Here is an 11,862-nt window from a genome sequence, read left to right on the forward strand (position 1 = left end):
ACACAGCCAAAAATTTTTTTAAAAAATATATGATTTGAATACATTCCCTTCCATTCTGTTGGTATCCTCTGAAGTAAAAAAGTTTTAATTTTGATGAAGTCCAATTTTTTTGCCCTTTGGTTGCTTGTGCTTTAGGTGTGATATCTAAGAAACCATTGCCTCATCCACAGTCATGAAGATTTACACTTAAGTTTTCTTCCAAGAGTTTTATAGTTTCAGCCCTTACACATAGGTCTTTGTTCCATTTTGAGGTGATTTCTCATATAGGGTGTGAGGTAAGCGTCCAACTTCATTCTCTGGTGTGTGGCTATCCAGCTGTCTTAGCATCATTTATTGAAGAGACTATTCTTTTCCTACTGAATTCTTGTGCCACTCGTAACTCCTCGTAAACCCTGCCTCCTGTGATTTACTCCTTTGTGTGGGTTTCTCCAGTTAGTGTGGATAGATAGTCGGTCCACTGAGGGCAGGAACTGGGGACACATCTTTAGCTCCCCCATGAGGGCTATTGAAAGCCTCTGTGTACACGCATTAATTGAGTCATTCTGGAAATTGCTGCAGAGTGACGCCTCCCTTCGAAAAGTGTTTCACCTCGAGGCCCTAAGTTTCCTAACAGCACACACCAACACGAATTTAGTTTAATGACGTTTAATAAAGTCCGATCCAGAAGCAGACGTGGGGAAGAGTGGAGGACAGTGGCTTCAGATGAATTTGTGCTCCAAACCTGATGGGACAGCCCGTGAGTGCTTCATGGGGAGGTCCTGGCAACCCGGTCCCTTCATCCTCACTGCCAACTGCCCAGAATGATCCAGAAACGCCAAGGAGGATGGGCCTTCCCACTCAGCCAGTGAGATCACGGAGGGAGGGGAGATTTAAAGGCTGTGCAAGGGAGAGCCAGGCAAGGACGCGGGGGGAAAAAGTATTTAGAGACTGAAGAGCCTGCCAATAGAAAGGCCCAGAGGGACAGAGACATGGAGGGCAAAAGGGGGTCACGGTGCTGGCGACCTGAGAGGTGACCGTTGCTCAGCTGCTCATGGAGGATAGGTCTCCGGACCACCTACCTATACGGGAAGCTGCCCTGGGAAGGCCAACTGACCGGCAAGGAAAATAAAAGCAGCCTTTGCCTATTCCTGGCAACAAACTGTTAAAATAATGGGTTTATGTTTCAAAGGTTACTTTCCCCGTGTTTTTTTTTTTTTTTTTTTGATGATTGCAAGGCAAGTTTAATAACAAAGCATAGCCATATATATACCCCTAAAGCAGGGAATTTGCTTAGTCACGCCTTATGGGCATCAGCTGGTTGATTGGCTTCTCGGCTTAGTCACGCCTTATCGGCATCAGCTGGTTGATTGGCTTCTCGGCTTCTCCCTCAAAGGCACCAAGTTCCCCTCCAGGGTTGCTTTTCCTAGCTTTAGGACACAACCAGAGACTCCCAGTAACTGAGCAGGTCCCTGGAGCGATTTGGCCAAAGGCCATCTCCTTTTTTACGTTCATACCATAAAGTCCAGGATGCGTACCAAGGAGAGTACAATCGGGCCCTGAGGCTTATGAGGGTCTTAATGGCGCCTTCCTCAGAGGGCAATGCTCGCCGCATTTCCCCCTCTTTTATTTTTAAAAGCTTGATAATGGAATTTCAACCCATACACCTCCTGACGAAGAGCAGCGAGACAAGACGGCCAACAACAAAGCGTAATAAACAAGGTAAGGCAATTAACATCAACAATACACATGACCCCACGGTAATCAATCCTGTGAGTCCATTTTGAAACCAATGCATTGGGTTTAACCACTGAAGCTGATCCAAGAGTCCTTGAATTAGTTGTTGGGGCCCGTCTTCTTGCAGATGAGCTTCTTGAATTGCTTGTATTTCTGTATTAAGTTTTTGTATGTCCAAACTAATGTGTCCATCAGTCCATACACTTACAAAGTGCAGTTTTACTTTGTTCCAATCCCAGTCAGTTTCATTATAAGCGTGTTGAGTCACACAAATCCAAGTATATTTAACATGGCAAATCAAACGCATTTTCAATTTTAAAGCCATAATTTGGTCTCCTAAACCTATGAGAGCATTTTTTAACTCATCAACCTCAGTTTTTAGTTGAGTATCAATATGACTTTGTCATGCTAATGCAATACTGGTATTTTTAGAAAATTGATTAACATAATATGCTTGTTGTACAGTTTTACCTTAATGCTAAACCGGCGGTAGCGGCTATGGCTGTTAAAGCGGCTAAGGCTAATATGCTACATATTAATATTCCAATGAATCATTTAGGTCTTTTTAAAACTTCAGATAATTCTAGCCAAGCTTGCATGCTAGTACTATGATACCATGGTTCAGAAATATTTACAGGCAGCATTACATAGGAAGGTTGTTTTAACATCATAACAGAAAAAGTTCCTTTCATAGGCAGAATGCAAGTACTAAAAATACAATGCTGACAAGTTATATTATATCCTAAGGAACCAGAAGTAAACTCAATCTGTAAATCTCCTATTAGCAAGGCATATGAGGGTGTAACACGAGTAATAACCGGTTGATAAGAATAAGACAATGCAAACTTCCCAAAATCCCAATGCTTATAAAAAGCCAAACTATTATCAGTAACAGAAACTGAGGAAATTAAAATGGTACCATTATTATAATTTAAGGTGCACCAGATTTGAGAATTCAAAATCAGATTGGGGAAAATCAGAAGGAAAAAAGGAGGGAAACTTCAAACTTGTAACAGCTTTAACTACCTTTAAACTAAGGCCGGCCAGTAAAGTCCCTTGTCCTCCTACATATACTTCAACACAAAAATAGTATCTTTGACTTTGCAGCTTCTATTAGAGCTCCACTTTCAGCTTTATGATTAGACCCATCTTTGTTGCTGTAATTACCAGTCTCATTTTTTCCATTTTTGTTATTGTTGCCCTGGGAAATCATTTTTTCTAGAACAGCAAGAAGATGTAAAGCTTTCTCAGCTTGGTAGGTTAATATATACAGGTCTACGATCAAAAAACACACTCCTTGGGCAAATTTTTCTTCAAAAGGTTCTATGAACTGATAACGTTTTTCACCAACGGATATGGCTTCTGTATACTGTCGGACATGATACAGGGTGACTGCTTGATTGTAATACAACATACTATTTTCAAGATCATCTAGTCCATCCATTTCTTCAACAGCCGAGTGCACCCGATGCTTCAATTGGTTAAGCGTCTGTCTTAAACTATCTGTTGTTGTCTGGTTACTTTTGAAAAACTCAGCTACTGCCGTATTCAAAATTATTTTATAATCGTCTTTGTTTATATCTTGTAGGCAGGCAAGACGTTGCAGACAGACCTCATAATTTCCAGCTGTGAAAGCCTGGAAAGCACTGGTGGACAACTCCTTCTCTTGATCAGTGATCTCAGGTCAGTTCTTGGATACTTTTTGTCCCATATTTTTTTACTTCTGACTATTGCCCCGAGTTACTATCAACTTTACTATGTGGCCACACTTTCACTCGTAACTCCGGGGGTTCACCTACCGAGATTCAGATGTCCCTCTCGTAAGGTCCCTGTTCGGGCGCCACTTGCCGCCAGCCGCGGCGGGTCCTCAAAGTGCAGCAACGATCGACGAGAGGGGGTAGGGAACTGAACGCACCAAGGCATGGGATCAGAAGGGCACAAGCAACTGATGATTGCAAGGTCCCCGTGTTTGATCAATAAAATGTTCTTTAGATCAATACAAATGTAATTGCGCTGCTGGCAGCCATTTACAGCGTACAGTGTAGGAGTCACTGCCCAGCGATCTCAGCTCGGGGGTGTCACCCAAGCGCGGGGCTCTGCTAGCAGTGGGTTGTGCTTGAGAACAAGGATAAGCAAATAAGATTACCAGCCAATAAGCTCGACGTTGGCACCAATGTCTTGGTGTCTGCATTCATCTCTTCAGCTCGAGGCTTTCAGTAGAAAGAATCTGGCTCTCCTAAATTTGTTTTTAAAATGAGATAATAAGAACAGTGGAATTGCTGATGCTTACGTGGCACTTGCCATGTGCCAGAAACTATTCTAAGTGCTCTCCGCAAGTTCACTTCTTTGAATCTGTCATAAACCCAATGAAATCACCCCATTATCGCCTTCATCTTATTGATCGGGATATTCAGGCACAGAGAGGTTGAATAACGGGCGCCAGGACACAGAGCTGATGAGGAGCCAGGCTGGGATTCGAACCCAGGAAGTCTGATGACAGAGGCTCCAAGCGCTGTGCTGAGTCCTCCCTCAATCTGAGTACCGCCTGCAGTCCCTGATATTTACTTATTAGATGCTCACCACGTGCCACACCGGCCAGGCACCGAGCTTTATACTCTCACAGGGTTTATGGTCTTTATTCCACGAAACCCTTTCTCTATAGATGAGAAACTGAGGCTAAGAGAAGAGCAGTAACTTGCCCCAGGTTTTATTGCCAGGAAGCAGGAGAGCCAACATTTGACACCAGGCCTCCTGAGACCAGAGCTGCTGTGCTGTACACTCACCTTCAAGAAGGTGGTCAAACGGAGCTTCAGCAGCCACCTGGTGAGGGACCAAGGCGGTCCACCCACCCAGGGAGGCTCCAAATGAGGGAACAAACCCTCGGGGGCAGAGGAAGTGAGCCACAGGCCCCCGGGGCCTCCCAGGATTGTGAGCTCTCAGCCACAGGACTGCTTAGAGAAAGCCCCCCCCCAACTCAAACCCCTGCTCACGCTATGGCTTTGCTGTCCACGTGCTGGAGAATCGGAGTGTCTCACGGGCTGAGCCACAGACTAGCCTGAGTTTGGTTTTCAGGCATCCTCTGAGCCCTTGCTTTCAGCGTGGGCACGGGCAGGCCTCTGAGTGAATGTGACTCGGGATGCTGCTCTGCTTTCAAGGTGGTTAGTCTTCATGAAGATGGAGCCGGTAGCGAGTCAAGAGGGCCCTGGACTGGGAGCCAGGATGCAAGGATCCTGCTCCCAACTCAGCAGCGAGTATGAGTTCACCAGGTCTCACTGTCTTGTCTCGGAAAGAATGAACTCGGACCAGTTCATCTCTAAAGTGTGTCCCAGCTCCAGCGCTGCGGGAATCAGTGGAAAGGGAGAAGGCCAGCGCTGCTGAGATAGAGATGAACCTTCCATTCGTCCCACGATATTTATTGAATGCCCATCATGTACCAGACATGGAGTTCAGCAACGGGCAACATGGACGACATTCCTTGTTCTCCTTGTGAAGCTTAAATACTAGCGACTGGTGAGATGCCGGATTCACTCATTTCCTTCCTTCATTCATCCATTCAACGATCACCTATCAGGTACAGGTGCAGGGGCAGGTACTAAGGTTTCAAAGGTGAGAAGGTCAAGGCCCTGCCCTGGAAGCACTGAAATTTTAGTAGGGAAGTAAGACGTGTCAACGAACATGTCTTGGGCTTCCCTGGTGGCGCAGTGGTTGAGAGTCCGCCTGCCGATGCAGGGGACACGGGTTCGTGCCCCGGTCCGGGAAGATCCCACATGCCGCGGAGCAGCGGGGCCCGTGAGCCGTGGCCGCTGAGCCTGCGCGTCCGGAGCCTGTGCTCCGCAACGGGGGAGGCCACAACAGTGAGAGGCCCGCGCACCGCAAAATAAATAAATAAATAAAAATATGTCTTCGTGTTGAGGTTGTGACCAAAGCCACGCTTCATCTAAGTCTATCCCCAGCATCGTATAGGACCGTGCCAGAGAGCAGGGTTTAAGATCCAGCACCAAAATGGGACAGGAGAACACGGACGCCAGGGAGGAAGGCAGGAGGCCACCTGGCAGAATCCCCAGGGCCGGGGCAGGCACCCCCAGGAGCCTCTTCCGTGTGCTGACCTTGAGCAAACGTTTATGCGCCTGTGTTAGCTGAAGGAAAGGGGCTCAAACAGGGCAGACCTCAGACCTTGCTCGGTCTTTGCCCCAACTCTGCAGCCTCAACGAGCACAGAGCAATATGCAAGCGAGGTCTACCCCTTCTCTGAAGCTCATCCAGCTGTTAGATGGTGGCCACTCTCTGCACCTGCCTCCACTCCTACCTGGGCCTTTAAGTTTGCCCAGTTTCCCCAGAGCACCAACCCCCCAGGAAGGGGAGCCCTGTGTTGCACCCCAGCCAGCCTAGGTATCTTTCACCCCACTTCCTGGGAGCCAGAACTCATTCATGCTCCCCCTTAGCTCTCCAGGGCATGGCTGAGAACTGTAGCTTTCACTCTGTCTTCTCAGCATTCTTCCACCTTTCCTCCCACTTCTCCTTCCCCGAGGCTCAATAGCCCTTTGATCTCAGTGGCAACAAACCCTGACACCATCATCTAGTTAAGAGAGAAGACCTTGGACAGGTCACGTCCCCTCTGCTGACCTCAATTTCCCCATCTGTACGACCAGACTAACTTCACCTGTCTGGATGACCTGACAGAGCTATACTGAAAAGCAAATGTAATTGATAGGAAAGAACAAGGTAGGAAGCATTATGTGTGGAGGTAGAGGATATTACAAGACACCCCAGAGCAGCAAGAGGTAGAGATTTGGAGCCATTTCTTGCCACTTTGAAAGATACAGATTAGCAATCCCTGAGAATCCCACGTGTGTCAGGCACTGGGAGAGCTGCTTTCGTGTCCCTAATCTCATTGGAACATCACATCATTCCTTTCCACTTATAAATGGAGAGACGTAGGCTCTGGGAAGTGATATATTTCCCCCAAAGACACAGAGCTTCAGCGAAGGATCTGACTCTTTAAGCCACAGTTACCCAGAGCGCGAAACTCTCGTCCACATGGTCTCTGGAAAAATACAAAATGTGCCGTGCTCCTACCTTTAAATATAAACCCGCTGCTTTCAGACCCAATTAGGAGCAGGTAATTACCTGTGGGAGGTGGGGAGTTGGGCAGTCTGCCGGATCGAACAGAGAGTCCGTGAGCTAGTCTTTTCTAGTTATCAATAAAATGCGACAACAAAACCATTATTGGGCAACGTGTTGATTAAATATTTCATCCAGCCCTGGATGGAAAGTAGCCACAATCACCCCTCGAAGATAACATCGTGCATTGGTGTTGTGGCTTCGCTGCCTGTTTTTGGGCAGAAACGTGCCCTGCTAGAGGTTGACCCAATTTTCCCAGACTTCCGTAAAGAGGACGGTATAACCTCCCAATCCTCAGCCCTCCTACCCAGGGCCCTTGGTCCCTCCCCTAGAGGCTCAGCCTTGAACCGTCCCCAAGAGGCTCCTGAGCGAGGCAGGCAGAATTTCCACTGCCTGAGCCCTGGAGCTGGAGGCCGGGGGGATTAAGCCGGCTGCTGTTGCCAGGTGGCGGGTGCACTGGAGGGAGCCCCTGGCATCCCGCGCTCCCTGGGTCTCACCAGTCCAGAAGGAGTCCCTGGGATTCCAGCTCAGCTTTCCCGCCCAGCCCTACAGCTACCTGCCAGGAATGTGTGCTCAGCCTGGATCGCAGCCTGTTGGGTGAGGTCAGCTGTGCGTGGTCCAACCTCTTCTCCTGGAGGCTAGATTCTGCTCACCTGTGTCACCTGTGACACCTGTGACAGTCACGATCCTGCTGTCTTCTGATTCTGAGTATTGTCTGTCTCTTGGTCGCGGGGCACCTGCCTGAACCACACCTGAGCTAGTTGACCCTTGATCTCCACGGACCCACTGCTGGCGGTCCACATCAGGGCCAAGAAATAAAAGGTCACTTAGTCCCGCCTTGCTCCTGCTGCACCGGCCTGAGCCTCCAGGGTCCCAGCATGCTTCCTACGAGAGCCAGCGGCGCTCCAGGCCTCTTCCCCCTGCTTTGCCAGAGTAGCTGGCCTCCTGCTTAAAGGACATTTGAAAGCCACTGAGCGAGCAAAGGACACTTGAACGCTGCCTGGCCCCTTTTTCCCCTGGGGCTCTTTCTGTCTTGGCAACTTCCCACTGTTTTACTTGTTCCTTGAAGCAGACACATGTCATTGCAGTATCCAGGGGGGCCGACATGCCGGCAGAGTGCTTGTTATCGTAAGAAACAGCTGTCTTCGGTTTGGGGATTTTCCCGGAAAGGCAAGAGGACTAGAAACAGGGGGGTGTTCACCCTCCGCTGTGGACAGGGGGAGAGAGTCAGATGAGGCTTGCCACGAGCAGGAAGTTTTGCATTTGGAACACCACCTTAATTAACTGCAGCGAGTGATGGGCCGGGAGATGCTGTTGCCTGTGCCCGCGTCCCACAGTCCCCAGGCCCCCTTCCCTTACTCATCAGTGCTGGAACTGGTGGACTCAGCAAAGCAGTGTGTCCTTCCCAGGGCATGCGCATCAGCCAGCCCTTTGAGGGCCTGGTTGGAAGAAACAGAGGAAAGGACACATTTGGCCCTTCCTGTCTGACTGCCGGAGCCGGGACGTGCATCTGCGCCTGCCCTCAGCACTCTTGGTTCTCAGGTCTTCAGACCCAGACTGGAATCTGCATCGTCTGCCTCCCCAGTTCACAAGCCCCAGTTCACTCGGATTGAATCACAACAGCAGCCGTCCTGGGTCTCCAGCTTGCAGGTGTCCCACCGTGGGACTTCTCAGCCTCCGTAATTGCACGAGCCAATTCCTATAAGAAGGATTTAACTATAGAGGATCTATAGATATAGATCCTACTGGCTCTGTTTCTCTAGAGAACTCTGCTTAATACATCCCATATGTTTGAGGGCTTTGCTTGCCATGCTGTCATCCCATCACCCAGGCATCCGAAGCCCTCCTCACGGAATCTTGCCTAAGTGGGGAATTTGCCCTCTGGTCGAACCTAAAGCAGGAAGAAGATGGTGGGCCTTGCAGTCTGGTTCTGTGCTCACATCATGCCGGACCTGTAGGAGTTCTCAACCTAAGGATGTTTGCAGAGCTGCTTCCGTTCAGCCCTGGACACCAAGGTAGGGAGGAGAAAATGGGAGAACGTAAAGTTCTGCACAACAGGAAATCACACTAGAAAGCTGTGAAAATCATGTACTCTTTTGAGGCGTAATGGTTTTAATTTTCTCAGGCCCTGATCTCCCTGGCAACAATTTAGAAGTGCAGAAGCATTCATGAATCAAAGTTGGGCACGTCTGCATGTTTAATTACGTGTCATGGGATGGGAACCTTCCGTTTGATCTTAGAGTTTAAAGGGATTTAAGCTTTAACAATTACATTTTTTTTTTCTCCTCCCAAAGTCAACGTGGGCTATTGAATAGCATCAGCAAGGTTGGGGGTGGGCGAGGCTGCTGAGAAAGTCAGGGGGGATTTCTGTTCTGTCCGGGATGCAGTGATGTACTGACCACGTGCTCCCATTCTGGGGGAATGAGTGAGCGGGGAAGGATGCTCCCCCCGTGCTGTGAGCATGTCACCAAGGCCCTTGCCCCACTCCAGAGGATGCTGGGCCGGCAAAGACCAGAGCTTAGATCTAAGACAGGTTAGGGTCTCCTTACCTTGTTCAAAAATGACCCCTGATGAGCCTCCAAGTCTCCCCAGTGACAGATTGATTCTAGATTGATTCCACCTTCAGGACAGATGTTAGAGACCACCTAACATCAGATATGAGATGGGTTTCAGGCACAAATGGAAGGTGGTTAATCCTCCATAGAATTTGGATTTCTCTTCTTTCCTTTTCTAAACCTTCTTTTCCCTCTCTTTCTTCACCTCCACCCCTTCCTTCTTCACCCTACCCCTTACTTATTTGCTTCTTCCCTCCCTCCCACACAAAATATATTTCAGTGAGTCTTCTGAGCCCTCTATTAGGGGCACACTTATAAAAGACTTGTCAAAACACTTAAGGTCTGGATATAGAGATTCCCCACCCTTTCAGTGAGGGATTCAGCTGGGCCCAGAAGTACCACAGCATTGACACAAAGGTTATTGTCATCTACAATCCCACCTCAAAGGAACTGACCTCAACTGTTTATTCAGCTATACATTCACTCAGATGGAAACCCATCTCTTTCTTTACTGAGTCAATATGCCAAAGTCATGAGTCTGTGAGGCCAGACTGTGTTTTTTCCTGACTCTACCATGTACACTTCCTCACTATGCCTCAGTTTCCTCATCTGTAAAATGGGCATGAACAAAAACCCTCACTGGGTTACAGTGAAAATTTAAAGATAATCATTTAAAGTGCTTGGTTCATTTTGTGGATATAACAAACCACTCTTAAATTTAGTGACTTGTTTTAACAGCGTTTGCGAAGTTTTTCTGTAAAGGGACAGATAGTAAGTATTTTTAGCTCTGTTGCAATGACCCAACTCTGTTGTTATAATGGGAAAGCTGCTCTAGGCAGTACGTAAACAATCAAGTGAAGCTGTATTCCAATAAAACTGTATGTACAAAAGCAGGAGGCAGGCCAGATTTGGCTGATGGGCTGTGGTTTGCCAAGCCCTGACTTCAAACAACAACCATTTATTTGCCTCCTAGTTCTACGGGTTGATTATTTGGATGAGAACCCACTATGTGGTTTTCCTGGCCTTGGCGAGGCTTACTCATGTATCTACAGGCAGCTGCCAGGCCAGCTGGGGCTGGCTGGTCTCAAATGGCCTCAGCTGCTCCCTGTGGTCCCTCATCTTCCAAGAGGCTAGTCTGGGCTTGTTCAAACGGAGGTTGGGCAGGGCTCCAAGAGACGCAGCCGAATTGTGCAAAGTCTCTTGAGGCCTAGGCATGCCCCTGGCTGTCACTTCTGCCACATTATATTTGGTCAAAGTAAGCCACAGGGCCCGCCCAGTGATTGGGAAACTGACTCTATCACTTGATGGAAGAGCTGCAAATTCACATTGCAAAGTGGAAGATATACAGGAGGGAAATTATCGCCGCCATTTTTGCCAACAACCTACACATTAGCACGTAAGAAGTGCTCCATAAAATTTACCTGTTAGCATGAACCTCTTCTGTATCATGGTCTGTGGCAGAAAGAGGAGAGACTATACAACTGTGAAGTCCTAGCTTTGAGATGCTCACCGTCCAAATGTCAAGTAACAATCACAAAGAATAAAAATAAGAAGTGACTCTGCAGCATGAGTTTCAAAGCTCAAAAAATATAAGCAACTAAAACGCAGAGGATAAAAAGTTCTGGTAAGTTTATGCACCCCTTAGGGACTGTAATCTCAGAGCCCTTCATGACAAAACAGTATTATGTAGTATTCTAGGCTCCAGACACCCGAGCTGAGGATAACATAGCCCTCAATCTCATGATAGAAGATTCGCCACCTTCCTGATCTCTGAAGGAGAGAGAGCCCCAGCATTAGCTAATCCACTGATTTCCTGATCTCAATTACACTAGCAGAAGGAATAGAGGGGAAGTTGTTAGATGGGATCCATGAAAGTAGAAGAGATCAACTGGGACAGCATCTCAGGTAGAGAGGTCAGTAAGTGCAAAGTCCTTGAGATGGGATCATGCCTGCTGCATCCAAGAGACGGTTAAGAGACTGGTGTAGCTGGGTCAGAGACAGAAAGTAGGACAGTGGTGATAGATGGGGTTCCAGAGTAGCAGTAATTGGGGCCAGATCATCCTATAAGGGCACAGACTACGGGAAGACAAGGGTCAAAGCAGGAAGGCCAATTAAGAGAGATGCTGATGGCTTGGTCCTAGGATGGTGGAGGTTGGAAGAAGTTGTTGGATTCTAAATATATTTTGCATATAGAATAGGCAGGATTTGCTAATATATTAGTTATATGGAGTAAGAGAGGAATCAGGGACAACTCCAAGGTTGTTGACCTGAACCATTGTAATGCTAGAGGTGCCATTTATCCATGCTTCCACGCATGCATCCATCCTTCCCTCAGTCTTTCCACCCATTCGTCCATCCATCGTCACAAAACATTAATAGAGCACTTCCTCAAAGCCATGCCAAGTCATGTGAAAACATAGATAAAAGGTGCATGTTCTCCCCAAAGTCCACCTATCACTAATACTTATATGTTT

This window comes from Kogia breviceps, chromosome 14 (genome assembly GCF_026419965.1).
Source record: "Kogia breviceps isolate mKogBre1 chromosome 14, mKogBre1 haplotype 1, whole genome shotgun sequence".
Lineage (NCBI taxonomy): Eukaryota > Metazoa > Chordata > Mammalia > Artiodactyla > Physeteridae > Kogia > Kogia breviceps.